The sequence below is a fragment of the Triturus cristatus genome, chromosome 1_2 (assembly GCF_964204655.1).
Source record: "Triturus cristatus chromosome 1_2, aTriCri1.1, whole genome shotgun sequence".
In the NCBI taxonomy this organism is placed as follows: Eukaryota; Metazoa; Chordata; class Amphibia; order Caudata; family Salamandridae; genus Triturus; species Triturus cristatus.
The window spans coordinates 25,148,353-25,171,016 of NC_140580.1; positions in this window are offsets into that span (position 1 = coordinate 25,148,353).

The window sequence follows — 22,664 nt, forward strand, 5'->3', positions numbered from 1 at the left end:
TGAAAGTCCACGTTGCGTTTTGGGCCCTTTCTGGTCGCGGGCACTAGGCTTATCCACACAAGTGAGGTACCATTTTCTTCGGAAGACTTTGGGAAATGCAAGGTAGGTGGAAATTTGTGGATCTACGTAGATTCCAGAACTTTCCACCACAGAAATGTGAGGTCAATGTGTTTTTTGGGACAAATTTTGAGGTTTGCAAGGGAATCTGGGTAACAGAACCTTGTGAGAGCCAGTCAAGTTACCCCATCCTGGATTCCTCTGCGTATCTACTTTTTAAAAATGTACAGGTTTGCTAGGTTTCCCTGTGTGCCGCCAGAGGTAGGGTTCAAAATCTACAGCTAGGCACTTTGCAAAAAAGGGTCAGTTTTCACTGTGAAAATGTGGTGTGTGCACATTGTGTTTTGGGCCATTTCCTGTCGCGGCCACTACACCTACCCACACAAGTGAGGTATAATTTTTATTGGGAGACTTAGGGGAACACAAAATTGTGGAGCAACTGTTATTACCTATTGACTAGTATGGGAACCCACAATTTCGGAGATGTGCAAATACCTACTGTTTCTAAACTCTATATTTTGGTCCCATTTCAGAAATACATAGGTGACTTTCCTACCGATTCTTCCCTGTTTATATTTTTCCAAATGAATTGTTATATACCCGGTACACAATAAAAAAAAACATTGCAAGACGCTGCTCAGTTATTGGCTCTGGGTTCCTCAGGTTCTTGGTGGACCTACAAGTCCAATATACCCCTACAACCAGAAGGGTCCAGCGGATGTAACGGTATATTGCTTTCAAACATCTGTCATGCTTTGTAGAAGATACAGGTGAAAACGTTGGCACAATGGCTGTTTTTTAAACTCATTTTCAATTTTTTCTATTTTCAACTGTTAGTTTCCATGCAAAAACCTTCAAGGATCTACACAAATGACCCCTTGCTGAATTCAAAATGTCTCCAAAATATATTGCTTTCCAGGATACATCATTGCTTTCATACCCATTTTTACCATTAACTGGAAGGAGGTTGAAAGCACAAAAAATATAAAAAATAGGCTATGTCCCAGAAAAATAATAAAACTGTGTATAAAATGTTGGTTTTCTGACACAAGTCTGCTTGTCCCTGAAAGCTGGGAAGATGGTGATTTCAGCACCACAACCCCTTTGTTGATACCATTTGCAGGGAAAAAAACAGACGCTTTCATCGTAGCCCTTTTTTCCCATTTTTCCTGAAAAAACAAAATGTAGCTGTATTTTGGCTAATTTCTGGGTCCCCTCCAGGGAGATCCACAAACCCTGGGTACTTTTAGAATCCCTGTGATGTTTGAAGAAAAAGACGCAAATTTGGTGTGGATACCATATGTGGTCAAAAAGTTACAGGGGTCTAAGCATGAACTACTCCAACTGGCAAAAAAAGGCTTAGCACAGGGGGGGGGGAGGGTTCTTGCAGTGAAGGGGCTAAGGGAGAACCTGAAGGAGCAACATCAGGTACCCTGGTGAATAGTATACAAAAGTATTTAATTGGGCACAAATTCAATAAGCATTCATGGGCATGTTTTTGTAAATAAAAAAGTTATTTTTAAGTTTTTGGTTCAGTACTGTGTCTGCAATGAAGACATTGACTCATTGATAAACGCTGTAAGTTATTAGGGTTATTATAGCATCTATACTTTTGATGAATTAAAGTAAAAAAAAAAACAAAGATTCTCTGTCTACCTTCCAATATTAGAGCATTGCAAAGGAATATTTGGGGGATAGCCTTAAGAATGTGTGATAACCATCGCAAAATTAGCTTAACACAACTCTTCACATCACAGTCTATCGCGGGAAAATAACTCTATGTTAACGTGGTATTACCAAGCAGGCGACACCATGCGATAGTCCCACAACAAAGCGTCAAATACCCAGGCTAAAATCAATTGACTCTGCAAAAATGCGAAACACCTATGCGAAAAAAGTTGCAATGCCCCAAATTGCGATACAAAAATCAGCGACAACCAGCGACAGGTCTGCAATTCCCACACGTCATGTGGGAAAATGCACTATAAAAGCACAAAAAAAATCGCACCACAACCAAATCAAACTGCGTAGCACCATGGATGCACCTGGACCGAGTGCAGAGGACAGCCCGAACCCCCCAAGCCCCACGGAGGACCAGCCAAGGCAAGGAGACGAGGAAGACAGGGTTCAGTCGGCAGGAAGACAGGATCATCATCACGGAGGTGATAGAACACTACCAACAACTGTTCATCACCTCCACTGTGTCATTGGCAACACAAACGGAAATATGGCGGTCCATCGTCACCAACGTGAATGCAGTCAGAGTGTCGAGGAGGTCAAGAGGCACTGGCATGAAGTGCACAGCCAAACCAAGGAGAAACTATCTGCCAACAGGAAGGCAGCAAAGGTGACTGGAGGTGGGAGTCCTGCACCACAGGAGCTGGAGGAAATGGTGGCCACAGTCATCAGTGTGGAGACGGTGGCAGGAGTTGGGGGTCTGGACACAGCTCAATATGACCTGACCCAACAGCAACAGGGTGAGTAAGGACCGGGGACTGGGGGAAGGGAGGGAGATGGGCACAATGGCACAAATGCACAATCATGTGCAGCACACTGCACACCCACAATGAGTGTGGAACATGTCCCTGATACCCTTGGCACACAGCAGCACACATAGAAACACCAAGCAGGCCCCCGTCCACAATGTGCACAAATGGGCCCCACTCCATGTCACCAATGTCCCAACCTACCCATGCACATGTGCTGAATCCAGAAGAGCAGCAGCTCTGTGAGCCATACTGACAATGCAAGTGACACTGCATGACAGATAGCATGGCTGCAGTCACAATACATGACATGGTGCATGAGACGACTTTGAGGTGGCTGAGTGTGGACCACATCCGCAAAGGAGCAGGCCACACTCTGACTCATCCACGTGCACCAACAACCCATGACGTCAAAAACACATCTGCAGACAAACAATGCGCAAGAGCACAAAAAACATCCAAGAGCACAGATGACCCAAGTCGCAAACATCCCAGCACCCGAAAAGCACACAAGTAAAAGGCACACCGACTCAAAGGGATAATGGCCCGCCAAATCAGAGCTGCAGGGGAGACTCGCCAACAATGCAGTACACACACATAGCAATCACAATACATCAACATTGACGACAATGTCATAGAAAGTGCAACCCTTAAACCACAGGACAGAGGACACAACTGGTGCCGCTCATGCGTAGTAACTAGCCAATCACGTCTGACATTGCATGACACTGTGAGATGATAATGAACAAGTACAACCTCAAATCCGTCATGTAGTCGAAATGTCCACTGTCTCCCAACAAATAACCAGCTTCACCAAAACAGCCAAAATGTACACTGTCATGCAGTTTGAATGTAAATATCTCCAATGAGTGAACATACATGGAACACACTGTTTACCTGCATCTCCCCTTTACATTGAAGAGGGACAATCAACACCTCCTGCAGAGCAGACCACACATCTCTACAGTGATGATGAAGAGGACACCCTGCACATTTGCCCAGGCACCCTGCAACGGCTCGTGGACAGCCTCCAGACACCACCCCCAGGAGCAGGGCAGCCCAGCTGCATCGCGGTGACCCCACACCCCGCACAGACCACACAGCAGGAAGCACACACTACCACAGCTAACTCCCAGGACCCCCACAACCAACACATGGGATTCCAATGCCGTGTGTTAGGGTGCCAGGAGAAGATGGCTGATCAGCTGCGGTTGGGGTTCGACCTCATGGCAGCCAAACTCGATGCCATACGTGGGTGTCTGAGTCCCATCAGGGACCACCAACAGTCCCTAACAGACACCCACTGTCTGCACCATGCTCACCAACAATCTTTGGCTGACCTCGCTGGGGCAATTACTCGGATACACGAACTGTCTAGTCAGATAGGCTCCAGCGATGACAGCACAGAGTTGGAACAGATGCGGAGGACAATGGAGACCATGGGGCCGATGCAGGCTGGAAGTAGGACTGCCATGGCTGAACACCAGAGAGATGTAGCTGGGATCTTCCATGCCTTGCAGATCCTCATCATGCCATTGCTGCCACAGAGCCTGTCCCAGATAACTGCTGCTGGAACTTCGACACACACATCTCCGCCCCCTGATGTGTCATTGGCACTAACCCTGGGTGGACAACTACGCTACGCTCGCGAAGTTTGCGTAGTTTGTGCTACTTCAAGCTACACGAATTGCATGTAGCACAGTGCAAAATCACTTAGCGTAGCGCAGTTGGCATTTTTTGCTCGCTCGCGGTGCTCAATGTCAAGTTGGTGACCGCGAGCGAGCAAAATGACATCCCAGTGAGACTTTTTCCTCGTTCGTGATCAGCAATATCAAGTTGCTGATCGCGAGCATGGAAAATAAACCTCCCGGCGAGATTCTCGACGCGGGGAGGTCAGGTTTCTCATTGCGAGTGGTCGTGTATGCTCGCGATGAGAAACTGCCAGTCTGCGTTGAGAAAGCTGCCGCTCGAGTAAAAATCTACTCGAGCGGCAGAAAACGACCGCTTGCACTGTGCAAGATGCCGTTTACAATGATTGCACAGTGCGGACAAGCATCCTGCACTGTGCAATCATAGCGAACAGTGTACTACGCGAACTACACCCAGGGTTAATTGGCACACAGTGATGCAGCCCTATCACCTTCACACCCTGATGTGTCAGTGCCCCACAGTGATGCAGCCATAATACCACCACACACACCTGACACAGAAGACGTCTCAGAGGAGTAAGATGTGGAGGGTAATGACTGTGTGAGGAAGGAGGAAGTAGCATTCGTACCCGCCACATGGCCTGTCCCTGCCTTGTTCAGCCCTATACATCATGCCCTGGTCAACACCTCCCACTTTCCCCCCGAACACTCAGCGACATTCACCTGGACCCCGACATGGCCTGCCATATCTGCTATAGTACCAATGACACAGCAATCCGGCTGCAGACTGATCTCTTCCTCTTCAGAATAACCTTGCATTCCCCAAGGACTCTGGTTGGCCCACCACTGGGCAACCACGTTATGTGGGCTTGAACTGGCCATGTACCCCTCCAGCTCTGAAGAATGTGAATAAAACATTCCAAATCACAAAGATGTGTCATGTCTATGTTAACTCACGAATACAAGTATGGATGAATGTAGGGGCATTGATTGCACAAAAAGATAAACCCTGGTAAATGCCATAAGTGCGCGTATTTGACACTGATCCACATGGCCAATTAGATGACTGTGAAGGTGTGAACTAGCTGTGGCCTCATTGTACATGAACAACAATCATGCAACCCCCCAACGTAGCCCCACGTCCATGTGTTATATAGGGCTGTGTGTAGAAATGTCAAAATCAGTAGCACTCCTGAAGTAGTGTCCCCCATCGCATGTGGCTACAGAACATCTCTTCACATGACCTACTCACACACATCAGTGTGGACACAGTCTGTTTTAATGGAACACATTGATCCACATGGCAAAAAGTTGGACACCATACTCACATTGCTGAAGACACATAAGAGCACAGGTCTACCAGCAACTTTCCCAAACACAATGTCTGGCTCACAGAGGTGGAGCTGCCAATAGGGATTCACCACCAATGTACATGCGGCAGTCTGTCCCTCCCTGTGTACGGACAATGCTCATTGAGGCACAGGATTTGTCATACTAATCAACACTCATCACAGTTGTACACTGGTGAAGTTGCGTAGACTTTATAAGCATGTGCGTGTCAGAACGGGCAAGAAATGGGCCACGACAGGCAGACAAATGCTTAAGACACTTACAGGCAAAATGGGAACTTGTCGAGGGGCAAGAAATGGGGAGGCAAATATGAACACATGTCCTTACGGATGGCAATGGTCTCAACCCACCTTGCCTTTTTTGTCGAGTCATGTGATGTTTGGCATCTGCTCAATGCCCCGTGTCTGGGGACACAACTCACAGCCCATGGGATTTGCATGGAGCTGTACCACTGGACTGCGTCAACTGTGTGCTATGCTGACAGTGAGCAGGTGAAAGGGACCAACAAGGTCACATGTCGTGCTACATTGCCATGTGTGTGGTCTCCCTCCAGCAGTATGTCAGATTTAGAAACGTTGCCTAACGGCGCTGTGCAGCTCTGCCCATGGAGCTGCATCACCTTGCACAGGTGTGTGACAACACGCGTAGGTGCACGTATATGCATTCTGAGTATGGGCGAATGCATACATGCCCACTGTTGTCCTAGGATTTGTGACCATTCCCCCATGATGAAACACGGTGTTGGGACCTGTGCTCTGGGTGTCAATTAGTTGTGGCTGCAGGAAGGTAGTTACTCGTCCATGAATGCAAGCGCAGCTTCATAGGCAATCAGTTCCAGAAGTACATCGTTCTCGAGTTCAAGAAACACGAGGGAGAGCCAATCCATTTACTGGTCCGGACAGATGTGCTCCGTCCACGACGTTTCACCAATCCTCAACACAGCCCAATAGGGGAGCGCAGCGATGTGGTCACTGCACACAATGACTTGTGCAATCTCCTATCCACTACTGCCAGCACATACGCCACAGATCAGGGCGTCCCATGCACGGGTGTCCCGGTTGCTTTCCTGTTCGTGGGTCAAAAGGGGCGCACACACAAGTCATAATCCAGTTCAGCTACCGTTGTGTTGGATAGGCAGACCTCCATGGGTCACTCAAATGTGCATGATCGACAGTGAAACCAGGGCTGGACGCATGTGACGTATGCAAGCCGGAAACTCAGACGGTAACTGATTCGCAAAAACTGCCATTGGCAGAGCTCCCAACAGATGCAGCATTCGTGCACGGTACAGTTCCACGTGACAGGGGTTGTGCATGTGCCCAGGATTGCCTGCCATTGCATTTGTTGGTCCCGTACCACCGGCACTCCTCAGACCGGCGGCAGTTCTGTGGATGATATGCCACAGCTCGGAGCAATGAGTCGTATGTGTGTTCAACGTATGGTCGTACGTTTTTTTTTTTACCTATATGTTGGGGGCATGCCATGCAGGTGTACCTCCAGCAGGGACAAGTGTGTGTGGGGTGTGGACAAGTTGGTCTTTCATTAGCGCAGTTCGTGCTGTGGGAGTCGTCGGAGTTTGGTATGGTATCTCACTCAGGGGGTGCTGGGCGCATTGAAGACCAAGGTCGGAGGTTCGGATGTCCTTCCGCCTTGTGTATTGAGACAAAGGGGCTTTCATGGCTAATTTTAGTCTGACTACTGTTTGCACTCCTGAAATGTGATGTGACCTTCGCGCTGAAATTGTTGCCATGCCTTAGATTTAGGGTGCACCAATTGCAAAACACACACAACAGTTGGTATGTATGAGCCAAGGGCCCGATTGTCCTTGCGCTCCTTGTTCAGTCTCTCTCTCTTTCTCTCTCTCTCTGTCCTTTGATGAGTGCCTGACACAACTTCTTATCTTGGATATTGTCTTACAAGCTGTCACTTAGAGATTCTCCAGGGATGCCCCACTTGACTCTTCCAAATAGTTGTTTGGAGAGAAATTTGATTGTGATATTTTGTTTGGACTTTCAGTGGTGAATGATTGATTCTGCTTTTTCTGTACTCACATGACTGTTAGTTGTTGTGATTCTGCGGCATCAGGCGAATGATTTTGTTCATGATTTTGTGACGTTGATGTGCAATCTCTTGGTCCGGGGGGGTGGGGGGCGGTCCGGGGGTTGGTGGCAGTGGGTGTTGTGGCCCTCTTGGGGGTCCGATCTGCATGATCAGTGGCTCCATGGCATCTGTTGGTCTTCAGGTGTGGCTCTGGGCTGGGCTCCCTTTTCTGTTGCCGGTTATAGTCTGACTTTGCCCTAGGTCAGAGCAGGTGTTAATTTCCTGCTGCTAACGCACCTTATCGCATGTTTTGTGTTCTTATCACAGATCTGGCTGGTCATTGAGAATGTTGAGGTGTGGTGTTGTCGCGGGTTTTTGCTGGGGAACGCCTACTCTGCATCTCATTAGCGATAGTTGCCAGGGTCATCCGTGGCGATGTTTTTTGAGGATGCTATCGCCGGAAAACTGGTCATATCGGCTGTTTGCACCAGCTTGTGAATGGGGTGATAAATTTATCGCAACTTTGGCTGCGATACAGTGCCGATAACTCGGCGATAGTTCCTTGAGAATATGCCCCTTTGTTTAAGAACAAATGTAGTTGTCAAACAAACTCTTCCACCAAAAACACTTCAAAATTAGGCAGGGGCCACAATAACAACTGAAGGTGAACAGTCATACTCCTTAAATTAAAACGAATATTAAAATCATAATACAGTTCTCAAGGATGATGTTAAGTTTAATATACATGTTAAGGCCAAGTGTTGTATTTGACGTACTTTGTAGAAGTACGAATGCCGTACACAACATAATTGGATACATGACTGTACTTTCTTTAGATAATCCAGCTCCAATTTTTCACTGTCTTGGTTAGCTTGATTGACAGGTAAGATGCTTTTCCACACATAATAGATGGAAATTATTTTGCAGGCGTGGTTGTTGACTGTACAGATGATGAAAGATCTGAAGACTTGTGCTGATGGTGGCCAAATTGTGAGCTTTTGGTCTTTGGTCAAAAGGAGACCTAAAAGTACTGCTTCTCCAAATTGTGTGCTCCTGACATATTTGAGTTTAGCAAGTCTTGAAGGGTTTTTAACTGTCAGTAGCTCCTTTAGTACTGACACAGTGGGGGCAGCAGATGTGTTAAGTGCTGTAGTTAGATGATGTTGAAACCAATCACAGAGGCAGGGAAACCTTTTAGAGACAGGTTTATTTCCATGCAGCACAGTACTCTTCCCCATCGACAATGGCCTATCTCATTATATCAACCCAACACGATTCTACATTCCAGAATGTCTTGAGGAATCTAAGTGCTGAATATGAAAGAAAGCATATAGAGACAGAATAAAGAAACAACAACAAATATAAAATAAAACACATTCTCCCCTTTGAACAAAAAGGAAACTTATCAAAACCAAAACAAAACAAACACATAAAAACCCTAATGTCGTTTTTTAAACCACCAAAGACACAACTTGGAAACAGGATGTCTTCCCCTTAAGAACCTAAAGGGACTAACCTATGTGGTACTCTGTGAAGTGATGCAGTACTTCCATAGTTTTCCCCTCAAATTCTCTCTCCAATGTCCTCCACAACCATGTGCCCGAAAAAATACTCTCCTTCAACACTTGGTTTATCCTTTCCACCTGTCTATTTCCTTGTGGTACATATAGCACAGTGGTAGGATGTCTAATGTTACTATACCTCAGAAAATTCTGCATCTCTCGACACCAATTGCACTCCATTATCCGAAATCAAAACCTCTGGATACACTCCTCTTACAAAAACGTCTTTAAAGAACTCAGTTATGGCACAAGTGGTTACTTGTGAAACCAATTTCACCTCTGTCCACTTGGAGTGGTAATCTACAAGAACTAATGCAAAAAGAGCACTGGTTGAAGAGGAGCAGGGGCAGACCTTAGCATTTTCTCACTATGCGCATAAGTATCACATCCCTCACCCATTTACCAGCCATCCTATCCAAACCTGGCCACCAAAAACATGTGTGATCCAGGCATGCCTGGGAGTCCTTTACGGCCAAGCCTCAGAATCACATCCTGCATCCATTCAGGGGGAATACATTTTTCATTTTTAAAAATCAAATCATCTTCCACCTGCAAGTCTTCAGCCACTTTAAAAAAAGGTATTACCTCCTCCGGCATAATTCTTCTACTAGGCCACTCCTCCAAAACACTTATTGACATTTTGTAACAACAAATCTTTTTGCTCACATTCTCTCCATTTCTTTTATTCAATGCCCTTGAATTGGTCTACAGGATACTCTGAAATGGAGGACACACAATCTGCACCAACACCATCCTACTCTTTCTGAAACCCTTCATGTGGCATCCGCGATAAACAGTCTGCCACAACATTACTTTTTCCTGGGCCATTCTCCATTGTAAAACAATACTCTTGCAGCCTTGACTGCAACCTTGCAATACGCGCAGTGGCATTCCATCCACCACCCGGGGATAGAATCCCAACCAAAGGTTTATGATCAGTGCGAAGCACAGAACGTGAACCCCAAATAAAGTTGCTAAAATGTTCAATTCCCCATATACAAGCTAATAGCTCCTTTTCATCACTGCATATTTTTTTCAGTTTCGTAAAGCATGCATGAAGCAAAGGCAACATCCCATATTTCACTCCCACACTTTTGAGACAAAACTCCTCCAATACCATACATGCTAGTATCCACCGTAACAATACATTCCATGTCCATGCGCAAAGGTTGCAATGTGTATGACCCAGCAATCTCCCTTTTTATCTGCTCAAATGCAGATTGCTACACTTCTGTACATTGGTACTCCACACCCTTCCTAGTGAGTTCCTTGTCCAGCTCCATTTTTGTGGCAACTTTCTTTATAAACTTGCTGTAGTACTCACAGAGGCCTGAAATGATGGTCATTTATCTCTATCATCAGGTGCAGAAGCATTGATGATAGGATCAACAAGAGGTTTTTTTGGCCCCGCCCCTTCCGCTGACACAGTATGCCCAGGATACTCCACAGATGTAGCATTTTTCTAAACACTCCACAAAAAAGTTTAAGATGTTCCTTATGCTCTCTTTTATCCTTTTAGAATACAAGTACATCATCTTTGACACACTTTACAAATGTTTCCATGTCTTTTAACAAATGTAAATGTAAATTGATACTTGCATAGCGCACTACTCACCCGCAAGGGTCTCAAGGCGCTTGTATGAATACCGCTGTGGAACCCATCCTGGCTTTCCCTGTGAGGCGTCCACTCCTGGGCACCCCAAAGGTGGAGGCCAGGCATCCTTAGCGTTGTGGGGGCCGTTGTGGAGATTAAGCAAGCTATTGCCCAGAGTTGCAGAGTGGGACTCCATGATTGGAATAGGCACCGAGGCGAGAATTATCAGGTCCGTGGAATATTTGAGCCCAAGACCCGCCGAGGCGGGGAATTGAACCCTGGTCCCGGGCTAGACCTCTGCATCAGGGTCTGCCGCTCTAATCATTGAGCCACACTTCTCCACCTCACAAATGAAACATTGCCCTTTGGAATACAGATACCGCAGACGTTAATCCAAAAGGCATCCTTTTGAATTGAAATAGCCCTTACGGTGTGAAAAATGCAGTAAGGTGTCGGGGCCCTCAGTCAACTCTCTCTGATGATACGCTGATCTTAAATCTAATGTAGCGAATATCCGTGCACCATCCAACATGCACTCCACCTCATTTATGTTAGGTAGAGAATGACAATTAATCCCGGGCGTAGTACTCCGCTCCGCCCACGGAGTGTACGTAGTGCTGCCTGCTTCGCAGTTTACGAAGTAGGCGTAGCAGGCAGCGCTACGCACACGCCACAGCGAAGCAGAGCTGCCCGCCACCCGCCCGCCCTAATTTTAAAATAAATTAAAGAATTTAAAAGTAAATTAAATACCTTACCTGCGGTGCGGCGTCCCGGGGCTCCCTCTTCATGCTTGACGGGCAACTTCTTCTCACAAATGCGCATGCGCGGATGCCCGCGCATGCGTATTTCTCGCAGGCTTAAAATGGGTCCGCTAGGCCATCTTAAAAGACTAAGAATTTGCAAGATAAGGTATCAAATGGCGCTAACTGACATAGAAACGCTTAAAGTGCGTACTGCAAATACCATTGTCATACATAATGGGTATTTCAGGGTCTAATTCTATATTACATATATACTTTTTTTAAAAAGAGTTTTATATAACGCGAACTAGACCCGAAGATATCAGGTTTCAGAGCGCTTTACATGAGCACCAATTTTGTTACAGATGGACACATTACATATTGTTGGGCATGGGGAGATTAAGTGATTTGCCCTGAATTAAAGGATGTTTAGCGTCCTTGCCGGGACTCAAACCTGGTTCGCCAGCTTTGATTTTGACCACGCTAGCCGTACGGCTACATCCTCTCCCGTAATCATAAACCATCATAAAATTTCAATAAAATACATATTACATCAATATCCAGATCTTATACAAAGCATCCAGCTAAAAGCATACATCCAAAGGAAAAAAGCAGTATGAGAAACAAAGTCATACTATAAAATCATTATTTTCCTGCACTGTAAAACATTACACAAATCAATTGTCACAGAGTAACATATAAGGATGGTAACATTTGCAGGTACAAAAAGGCAGGGCGGCATTGTTCAAAGCTTGACTCCTCAATTTCTTGAAAAAAATACAAAAAACAGAGTATGTATAGTGATATGAGCAGATATATTGGCACACGAACATTTAGATAAACTTTTGGACCAGTCATTCTGAGTTGGAAATGTCACTAAGCGGTGAAAAATGTCCAACCTAATGTGGGTCAGGACAAACTTATGCTGGGCGCTATAAACAGCAAAAGAAACAAATGATGGACGGAATGCTGAACAATGCAAACATTTCCCCCCAGTCACAAAAATCTGCGTTTAGTCCATCGTTCTTTTGCTCACCACGCAACCCCAGTTTGGACCCAGCCATATGCAAATCAGTCTTCACCCTCTGCCTCATGGGAACAGTCCAGCTCGAACTGCCAAGCCAGGTCCTCCCTGGACCGGAAACAAGCATCCTAGGACCGGTTTCGGGGCATCACCCCTCATCAGCCAGGCTAGCTTGAATCCAGTGGCGCAGTGAGCATGGGACCCACGTCTGGGCATATCCTTCCCACTCAGCGTGACAAAAGCAAAACAAACAAGTGATGGACAGAATGCTGAACAATGCAAACATTCACCCCCAGCCACAAAGATCTGGGTTAAATCCATCAATTGTTTGCTGCTCACCACACCATCTCAGTTTGGACCTAGCCATATGCAAATCAGTCTTGACCCTGTGCTTCATGGGAACAGTCTAGCTCGAACCACCAAGCCAGGTCCTCCCTGGACCAGAAACAGGCATCTAGTTTGGGCTAGACTGTTCCCATGGGGCAGAGGATCAAGACAGATTTGCATATGGCTGGGTCTAAATTGGTATGGTGCTGCATGCAAAAAAACGATGGCTTTATCCCAGATCTGTGACTGGGGGTGAATGTTTGATTAATTCCATATTCCATCCACCAGCTGTTATTTTTGAATTTGTCACCCTAAGTGGGAAGGGTATGCCCAGACCTGGGTCCCGTGCTAGCTTTGCCCCAGATTCAAGCTAGTCTGGCAGATGAAGGGTGTTACCCCGAAACCGGTCCCAGGATGCTTGTTTCTGGTCCGGGGAGGACCTGGCCTGGCAGTTTGGGCTGGACTGTTCCCATGGGGCACAGCGTCAAGACTGATTTGTATATGGCTGTGTCTAATCCTGGAATGGTGTAGCGTGCAAAAAGACAGTGCATTCAACCCAGATCTGTGACTGTGGGTGAATGTTTGATTAACTCCACATTCGGTCCATCATCTGTTCTTTTTGCATTAGGCACTATAAACAGACATTAAATACGGTTGAAAGGATAAAGTAACCAGAGACATTTGGTTCCTAAGTATGCTGTGTTTAAATAATTCAATAGTCAACCTAGCTTCCTCAAATAATGTGAAGTACACCTTATTTAGTTCTTTCCTTGAAATGGAATGCAAATTTTCCGGGGATTTAAAGAATTCTGGGTGCCCCAAATCTGATCAGATCTGTTTGGCATTTTTCAGCCAGGGTATATAATTGTATGCTGCTAAATTAAGGCAATCCATGACTACCTTATGATTCAAAAGAGTGTCAGGACTAGTCCACACTTTATACCATGAAGGAATGGGGTGCAATTGTGCTGCATTGTCTAAGAAGGTCACCCCCAATTTCTACTGGCACTCCTGGGACGAACAGCTCTGAGGCACTGACAGAGGAGATCTAAAAAACAAAATCTCCATTTGTAAGAAGGTCATATCGCAGAATCCCCATAGCTCTGCCCTTTATAATGCAGTTGATATACAATTGGACTTATATATAGTCAGTATTTCATTAACTGGCGTAATGCCAAGTCTGTGTGCAAACCTAGTGAAGACAGCAAATGATTTTACAAAGTTAAGTTTACTTGCATTAATACCAACTTTCCACGACCTAATCTGTGAGAACATGACCCCGAGATGTGAAGTCGAAGGGGTAAAACTAAGTTTAGTGTTGTTAACATAAAGGTTCCGACATCTTACAGAGCCCTTCCCACATTTCATTACAAAAATCTTGCCCAGATTTATGGTTAAATCCAACTTCTGCATGAACTTTTAGAAGGAAATCAAAACATGTTGTAGGGCCATGGAGGTGCTTGCCTTAAGTATGGCATCATCTGCGTAAACGAGGGTTGGGACTGGTCACTGTCCTATTTGGGAGAGGTCCTTGCATCCTTTAGCCAACCTGTCACCCAAGTTATTGATATAAAGGTTAAACAAGAAGGGGTCAGGGAAACATCCCTGCATACCTCCCCTCTCCATGACAAAAGATGGTGCGCATTCACCTCTTAAGCCATATCGAACTCTGGCTCAACTGCCTGTGTACAGATCCTATACAAAGATGTTTATAGGGTTATCTACTCATAGGTCTTTTAAAATGGACCACAGTTTTTCCATGAATAGTGCAGTCAAACCCACTTGATGGGTCTGCAAAGGCCAAAAATAAATTACCTTTCCTACCAAGTGTGTATTTTCCAATTAACAAGTTTAAGTTCAGGCACTGATCTATTGTCCCTAACCCTTTACGAAAAACATATTAGCTGTCTGACAGTATCCAATTGCTTTCCGCCAAATTCTCCAGTCTTTCCAGTATAATCTTGCCTACAACCTTATTTAAGGACTCAAAATAATACTAACATAAGATCCAATCTAATATTCAACGTGAATTTTAAATAACTATTTTGAAAATGCCACTTTTAGAACTTTCCTATTGAGCTGAATGTAGCTTTTTGTCAGTGTACAGTGTCACTTTACTGTTACTACTGTTACTACGGAAACGCCCTCTATGCGGGAGCCCCGACCAAGCTCATCAAACGACTGCAACGCATCCAAAACGCCTCGATGTACCACGCCACGGCCACATCACCCCCACCTGAGAAACCTACACTGGCTGCCCATCAACAAGAGGATATCCTTCAAGCTACTCATCCATGCACACAAGGCACTCCACAAGACCGGCCCAGCCTACCTAACAAACGGCTTTCCTTCTACATCCCCAACCGCCAGCTCTGCTCCGCCGACCTCGCACTCGCCACCGTCCCGCGCACCCGAAAAACAACCCTCCTCAGTACCCTCCTGGACCTATGGAGAATTAGAAGAAGGACTGAAGGAACACGTTTAGACCTGTGGAAGACAAATATAAAAAACTGCACCTGCTGTTGGGCCTCTGGGGACAGACACCAAAGGCTGGACCCATTTTCCACTTGTACTAGAGGGTTAGCCACCTATTAAGCTCCACAAAATACAAAAGCAGAAAGTAGCCCAAATCTCTCCTGTGGGGAACAACCTTTACAACGAAACTTTGACAACGTGTGCAGTTACATCGCGGATTTTACAACGAACGCGATGTAACCACGCGATGCCATTACAACGCAAGTCTTTATATCGACTTGCGCTAGATGGCGTGCTAACATTACAAATAGTGTAGTTTACTATCCCAACACCTTCCCTACTGTTAAGTGGACTGGAGTTGGAATAGTAAATTATGCTTTTCTAATGTTAGCACGCCATCTAGCGCAAGTCGATGTAAAGACTTGCGTTGTAATGGCATCGCGTGGTTACATCGGTTCGTTGTAAAAACCGCAATGTAACTGCACGCGTTGTAAATACACGCATTGTTACGTCATACATCCTCTCCTGATCCAACCTGACCGGTTCCAATTGGATTTTCCCTCAACCCTTCTGATGGATTCTGGAAGACTGAGTTATAACCCCCAAGTGGTGCCTAAAAGGTCCTGGACCCTTGCCTGGAATTAGAAAGTGTTCTTTCTCCATTCAAAATCGCAATACTGGACACTTCTTTTGCTGAACTTTTCTCCAGAAGAATCTGTGATTACATCTGGCGGCCACTGATCCGTATGCGTCGACATCAAACTGCCATTTAGATTCAACTTGCTGGTTTCCCCCACTGAAAAGATTTTTGCTTCCAGAAAAATTTCTAATTCTGAACTTAGACCACAGGGACCAAGGCCCAGCGGCACCTGCCGTCAATGACCCCTCCTTGGGGCTGAACTTCAGACTTCAAACTTCACTCAGGAATTAGCTTGTCTTCAATGTCGAGAGCCTAGACTGAGGCTCGCACCGAGGACCCACGATTCAGCTGGCTGTTCTCGACAAACCCCTCTTCAGATTCAGCCTAGAGTCTGACTCACCGATGACCTCATCGATGAGGACTTTTCTGCAGAAAAACAACTAAAATTTCAACTGGAATAAACCTGGTCCCTCTCTCTGATCCCTGCTTAACTTCTGTATCTAACTCAGTTAAGCGTGACCCGATATCAGCTGTCGTAGCTTTGTACTTTTTGACAAAATATTTATTTTAAAATTCTAAAAATCATATATCCTGTTCTCTACATCTGATTTTTATTGTGTTAGTGCCTATCTGTTCATTAAAATGTACTCTAGTTTTATAAATTGGAGTTGTAGTTTTATTGTGTTGTGTTTTCCACTTTTTAATTGCTTTTAACTTTTTGGGTTTAAATATTTCTCTTACGTTAAGCCTGTTTGCTCAGGGTGTCTGCTACCAAGCATTGAGCTTAGATTTAAATTATTGAGACCTAACTGGGCCTGAGATGTAACTGTGCCATTATTACTTGGTGAGGTTCCACTCCCCCCCAACTAATAATCCACTTTTTCACATAGACCAATTGAGTTTCAGGAAATTTACCTTTATCCAGCTCTTCACCAAATCCAGAGCTTTGGTTAGGGAAATAAAAAACATCACATTCTCCTCTCAGGTTCAACAGAATGAGTTTTGATCTGCACAGAGGTAGAACCGAATAGAATATAAAAAAGGTACACTTTTTTTCCGCTTGTGGGGCCGTATCGTGGACTTTGTTTAAGACAGCTAAGCTACTGAATACAGTTTTGGGACAAGTGAAATCAAATGAAGAATCAATTAATTACTTAATGTTATGCTTGGATGAGGAACCAGAGTACCGAATAAAGACATTTGTGATTGCCTCCAGTTGTTGCTTGTATTAATCACCTATTACCGTGAGGTTAAACAGTGTAAATGCAGTACACGGTGGTGAGTGCTCAACCAGTCGTCTTCACAATAACCCTGATATTTTATAAGTGCTGCGACATGAAAAAGGTCAAACCTTCCTTGGCAGGCACTGCAAGACAGAAGGCTGTTACTAGCTGGCAGACCTCTGGCCAGGCTTTCACTGTACCAAGTATTTTCCAAGACAGAAGGAAGAGTTTATTTTGCTCTGTGAGAGCTATAATTCAATAAGAAAGTTCTATTCCTCTCAGGAAGGTAACAAGTGAGTAAATAACACATTTCCCCAGTGCGCGACAAGAATCAAAACAAAAAAGTACACCTGGGGATTCAGAAATAATTTTTTGTTGGACTGTTTTCAAACACTTTGAGAAAGATTAAAGAAGTTCATTTTTGAGGACAGAGTGGTTGAAAAGTCCTTTTATTATGAAATGTGAACACAGATGCAACATACGGATCATGAACGAATCGCCATCTGTGGCAAAGCATTTTATTAAGAAACAGTGGGCCATATGCAAGAACACATTTTCCCATAGACACAGAAGGGACAATACCCTTTGATGCATCTGGCCCAGTATTCATTATCACAGTGAATCTACGATTGTTGCTCATGTTTCAACTTTAACATGGTAAATAGAAACACTTTACTGAACCGCAAAAAATACTTTGGTTTAAACCCTTCCGTGCTCCCGTCGGCCAACGGCCGTCGGGAGCACTACCTGGCTAGTGCTGCGCAGGTCCGTTGGCCGACGCCCCCGCCCACTTTTTCAATCCACCGCACTGCGGCGGAATTCGTGCTGCGGTTAAGCGGTTAATAGATTTCCCACTGTGGCCTGAATATCTTTACACGCTTGGAGACCTAGGGGCACATGCATCAAGGTAGGATTTTGCGATTCCTTAACTGCAATTATTAAGGAATTGCAATTAAGGAATCGCAAAAGCCTATGCATGTAGGAATCGCTAAAACAATGAGCAATTCCTAAACATTCCTTAATTGCGACTCACAAATTGCGAATCGCAATTAAGGAATGGCTTCCCATTAATTCCTACTGGCCTACATGAATGGGAATTGCAAGCGCAATTTGCGGGTACCATATAGGTACTCGCAAATTGCGCATGCAATTTCAAGGGTGCAAGGGTGCCAAAAGGACACCCTGTTGCACCCCTGAAATTGCAATGTGAACACATATTGCGCACACACATGCCCCAAGGGCATGTGTGTGTGTAACCAGGAACTTTGAAAAATGCACTTCAGTGCATTTTTAAAGTTTTTGAAAATTACCATCAAGTTCAAATTTGCGACCCCTATTTGTGAAATCGTTATTTACGATTTCGTCATGGATTGCATTCAGGGAATAGCAATTTGTGATTCCCTGAACGCAATCGCTATTAAGTAATCACTATTTTAGCGATTTCTCAAAATTGTGATTTTTTCATTTGGGATAATGCATCCCAAATGCAAAAATACCGGTCTCAAAGGGGCAGATTCTAAGAATCTGCCCGTTTGCGACCGTTTTTTTGCTTGATGTATGGGGCTCCTAATGTGTTACTTACGAATTTTGGAGAAACAATTAATGTTCTGAAAAAGCGCAAGTAGGAAAAATTTATAACGAACACAGGACAAAGGACTTGAATGGACGAGGATGGGCAATGTAAAATGGAATTAGTAATTTAACATTCTGGAAATGGAAATGTTTACTCCATGTCTTCTGTTTTCACTTAAGTAAGAAACCACTGGCTGCACAATAAATATCCTGGTTACTGAATTCACAAACACATGGTGAATAGCATTTGTTGATTGTGGCTAGGTGAGAGGAAAAGGAGTGAGATGCCTAAAGACTGGTAGGGTGGAACCAGGGATGAACTGGCCTAAAGGGCAATCAGGCAAAGACCAAAGGGCTGGTCTGGCAAGTCAGTGCCTGGGTTTTCTTTGTAGTGGTTTGGGGGGCTGTTTTATGGTTTGCTGGGGCCAGTTTTTTCTTTTGATTTCACTAACATAAAAAGAAATGCTACCTGCAGCAAGCTCAAATTGATGCAGTCCTCAATAGCGTGCAAAACTCTCAAATCGTGTGTGTGCACAAACTGCTCCAATTTGGAAACATGGGTCACTTTTTTTAGCTATCTAATTCACTAAAATGAGCTACTCCTATTTTGGTGTCCGGCCTATTTTCGGTCCCAGTCTGACACTTGATGGTGGTTGTCTGATATTTGAACTGGCTCCAAATGAGATTTGTTTGTATTACCTTATGTGTTAGGATATAGGATGTACGCATGTATTTGTGTATAATTAGCAAGAACAACTGATAGGGTGTAAGAACTTAAGCACATTTATTTTGGTTTATAACAGGTTGAAGTGCTAACGTTTAATTTACTTTTATGTAACAAAATTCTTGGTAGTTTGAACTTTTCATATTGCAATTAAAAAAAGAATACGCTGAGGAAGAGGACAGAAGTATCTGAAAATCATCAAAAAAAGTTTGGGCCATTCTGTTTTAGAACAAAATGCTTTTCAAGAACGAAATTAAATTACCATAAAAATACAGTATTCTACAATACAATCAAATACTTTTCAAGCCTATAGAAAACCAAGTGCTTGAAATCATCTCTCTTCCTATCAATTCCGTGTTTGCCTCCAAGATCCTTCTAAACAATTTGTGCATTTTTTGGGAAGCTATCCAAACATCCAAAACCTAATTAAAACACACAAGTGCAAGGCAAAACCTTCAGCACCTTGGTACTCTAAATAACTTGCTGACAATAAATGATCCGTTTGCAGAAAAGAAAGAAAATTAAATAAATTCTCCTGAGGACCTCATGACACTGAAATCCATGAGTGCAACACACACACACACAGCTCATCTTGTCATCTAAAGCAAACTACTATACCAACACCAACAACGAATTCACCAACAGAAGTAGAACGCATTTCAAGACAATTAAGCACTGCATCAACCCCTGCCAGTCCCACCTATTCCTCACTCAACAGAAAATTGGAATGCCATCAACCTCTTCATCAGTGAACAAATACAGAAGTTCCGACAGCACATTGACAACACCAAGCCTGAATAATCTCTCAAACCCATCCCTTCCGGTAGAATCCCACAATGGACATCATTCAAAGCTCTCTCTCTTGCCGATCTTGCCAACATACTCAAATCCTCCAAAGCCACTTCTCATGAAGATGATGTCTTATTCTCGGCCTTCCTTAAAGCTGTCTCTGGGGACCGTCTCTCACCACAACTAACTATTGTCAAAACCTCTCTTGATTAGGGAATCTTCCCAGACGCTTTCAAAGCAGCTAGGTCACTCTACATCTAAAGAAACCTACACTTGATTCTGATGACCTCGCCAACTACAGGCCCATCATTCACCTACCATGCATTGGGAAGCACATTGAAAGAGTATTCTATGTTCAACTTCAAGATCACATAAATGCAAACCATCTCCTGCACAACCAGCAATCTAAGTAAAGTTAAACCATTTCTCCCAGAACCGTACTTCAGAACTGCAGATGAAGCCCTGATACATCTGCATATGGATCATGGTAATGCCCTACTCCATGGCCTGCCAGACTCTACACTGGTACCCCTAATGGGTACCCTACATTAGCATCATTTCACATCCAGGGCCTCGAGAAATATGATGACATTATCCCACCCTGATGGAATTCTATTGGCCCCCCTTGCCGAACCGCACAATCTTCAAAACCAACTGCATCACTTATAAAGCCATCACAACCAGCCCCCCTGATTATCTTGCAAACAAGCTCCCCCATCCCTCATGCTTCTCGCAGCCAGGACACCATCCAACTGTAGGCTAAGAAGTGTAAAAAAGAAAAACCAAGGCAGCAGGCCTTTTCCATCTATGCATCTGGGACCTGAAACAACACTCCTGTACCCATTAGGACCACCCCAATACTTCTTCAATTTAGAAAAGATTTGAAGATGCACCTCTTTAAAAAACACTACATCACATTATCAGTCCACAAACCAGCTACAGCTCATACCCCTTGATGACCTTATGCTGGACTTTGACCATGTACAGTGCTCTCCTTCCTTTTGGCTTTGTTTGAGCTATGTAAATACTACATATATAGTTACATACACAAAGTAATTATTCATGTTAAAACTAAAGAGAGATAAGAGAATTTAAAATTTAAATTAGCTCAATGTTTGGACTATGAACAAAAGTATACAATAACATAGCTCTGAAAATAGATGGGAATGGGATTCTGTACTAAAAAAACTGATAATGTAAAACAAATCCAGATCCCTCATTACAGGGAGCCTCCTCCTGCATTGTGGGACGTGCCCAGGCTAATCCCGGGCCAAGGGCAGGCCCATCTGTGCCCGTCAGAGCCTGGAGGAGGCTGGGCTGGGCCTCCCCTCTGTCGCCTCAGCTTTCAGGTAAGCCACCCCAACTGCATCGCAGCCACAGTTTTCCTAATTTCTGCACCAGCACTCAATGTCTGCCCCTCTGCCTCCCCGGGATCTGTCTTCCACAGCTGTGATCCTCCCCTGCTAGCCTGTTTGCACTGTGAAAGCCCTTATGCCCTACTTCCCTTGAGAGCCCATCTGCCCAACCCCGGGCAAACCCAGCCAGCCAGGCTTCCTCCCCCAGTCCTGCACCTTGTCCACAGCACCGTCAGCGTGCCCCACTCACTGCTGCCCCATGGTTAAGCTTCCCACCATGCTTTGCCTCCTGCGCCATCCTTTGCTAGGTCAGATTCCCCCCCACAGAACCTGCACCACTCCGTCCCTCACCACCCTGGTGTCCCTGCGACATGGAGGGTGCACGGTAACCACGCAGCGGATGTGCACAGAGTGCACACCATTAGCAAAACTGGACCACACCCAGGGCTACTTCTAGGGACTACCACTGCGACACCTCGGATAAACTTCAAGCCCTGATCCCAGGATGCCAGGACAACAGTAACTGTGCCGATGCAACCCCCAGGACCACTGAAAGCCCTTTCTCATGCCAGAACTGCTGCTTCACCTTTGACACCGAGGTTACCACCCACGTCTCTCCAACCAGCCACACCAAATCACACGCATCCACCAACAAGGCTGACGCCAATACTTCTGGAAAAATCAACTACATGTTGATCACTCGGAAAGCATGCCACAGAAGTCTGGGATACCATCATGACTCAAGTCCCGGATGCCGTCTTCATCACAGAACCTTGGCTGAACCCCGCATCCACACTGGACATCACCACAGCCACCCCCAATGGATACAAGATTGTGCAGTGAGAACGATCCAACTGAAACGAAGGAGGCATCTCAATAATCTACAAAGAGAACCTTGAATGCTCAACCACCACAGACAACTACACCCTCTTCATAGAACACCTCCACTTCCATCTCCAAACAAACAGCAAAGCCACAATCACAGGCACCCTAGTTTACAGGCCACTGGGAACCCACTCTGTATTCTGCAGCAAAATCCCTAACTTCATCGCCCCTA